Below are 1,531 nucleotides of genomic sequence, written 5' to 3'. Positions count from 1 at the left end.
AGGCGACACCCCACTGAGGAGGGAGCCCAATGAGGTTCTCGATGCCAGGACCCTGGGATTGTGACCTGAGCCAAAGACAGATGCTTAAACTGACTAAGCTACCAGGTGTCCCAACTGGTTGCATTTCTGTATAGTGATGACAAACTTCCACAAAGAGAAAATAAGAAAACAATGCCATTTACAATTGCATCAAGAAAAAAAAATCTAGGACTAAAAGTAAGAAATGAATCAACCCGCAGTTCTGAGGCATGCAGAATAAATCCAGGCTTGCAGAACAGTGAAAAAGGAGTGGGAAGCTGCTTGGCTCCTGAAAGCCATTATCTTTATAGGTCTTACTACACTTTCAGACGATGACACATCATCCAACGTTCAAAGGCTCTGTTATAAAGCCAAGTATCCAATCCGGGAAGCTCTCTTAAAAAGTTTAAATATGTGTGATAAAGGCCTTATGACCACTGTTGTTTATGTCTACACCACGCGGCTGTGTGATGCGGTTAAAGCACTGAAGGCCCCAGGCTGTACCATCCCAGTGGCTTCCGTGCCCACTGGCTTTCCAGTTGGACAGACTCATTTATTTATTTATTTATTTATTTGAGAGAGAGAATGAGAGATAGCACGAGAGGGAAGAGGGTCAGAGCGAGAAGCAGACTCCCTGCTGAGCAGGGAGCCCGATGTGGGACTCGATCCCGGGACTCCAGGATCATGACCTGAGCCGAAGGCAGTCGCCCAACCAACTGAGCCACCCAGGCGCCCTGGACAGACTCATTTAAAAACACGATTGGAAGAGATCAGATTGGCTGTGGAAAATGGAGTTATGGAAATGGATGTGGTGATTAATAGGACCTTGGTGCTGAGCGGCCAGTGGGAAGCCCTGTGTGATGAGATTGGTCCGTTTCACAAGGCCTGTGGGGGGCTCATCTCAAAACCATCTTAGCTACAGGAGAACGTGGATCTCTTACTCATGTCTATAAAGCCAGTATGATCGCAATGATGGCAGGATCAGACTTTATTAAGACCTCTACTGGAAAAGAAACGGTAAATGCCACTTTCCCAGTAGCTATAGTAATGCTGCGGGCCATTAGAGATTTCTTCTGGAAAACTGGAAACAAGGTAGGCTTTAAACCAGCAGGAGGCACCGCAGTGACAAGGATTCCCTTGCTTGTCTCTCTCTTGTGAAGGAAGAGCTGGGAGATGAATGGCTGATGCCAGAACTCTTCCGAATAGGTGCCAGTACTCTGGTTTCGGACATCGAGAGGCAGATTTACCATCACGTTTCAGGAAGATAGGTGGCCTATCATGATCTTCTGATGTCTTAAATCTGTGACCAGTTCCGGAAAAGTGCTTTACAGCAACATGTAAAATGTGTTTTTCTACGTAATCGCTAAAATTGTTTAATTAAAACATGAGGGAATGAATAGATAACTGACTTTTTTCCCGCCTTAAAACTTTCACTGAATTTAATTCAAAGAATAAAAGAAAAAATCAACGAATCCATACATGGAATTCTTTCCAGGTGCCTCTGAGTGGTCCT

At 45.0% G+C, this 1,531-nt stretch overlaps 1 pseudogene; it reads left to right on the top strand.

The window, feature by feature from the left end:
• The first annotated feature begins 223 nt into the window (after window positions 1–223).
• Window positions 224–1,316, top strand: LOC148162924 (deoxyribose-phosphate aldolase-like; annotated as a pseudogene).
• The last annotated feature ends 215 nt before the right edge of the window (window positions 1,317–1,531 follow it).

The sequence above is a fragment of the Eumetopias jubatus genome, unplaced genomic scaffold (genome assembly GCF_037043125.1).
Source record: "Eumetopias jubatus isolate StellerSeaLion01/CBP00866 unplaced genomic scaffold, mEumJub1_p1.0 scaffold_12, whole genome shotgun sequence".
NCBI classification, from domain to species: domain Eukaryota; kingdom Metazoa; phylum Chordata; class Mammalia; order Carnivora; family Otariidae; genus Eumetopias; species Eumetopias jubatus.
The sequence above is the reverse complement of the archived record's forward strand: the minus strand, read 5'-3'. Positions and strand labels throughout refer to the sequence as shown.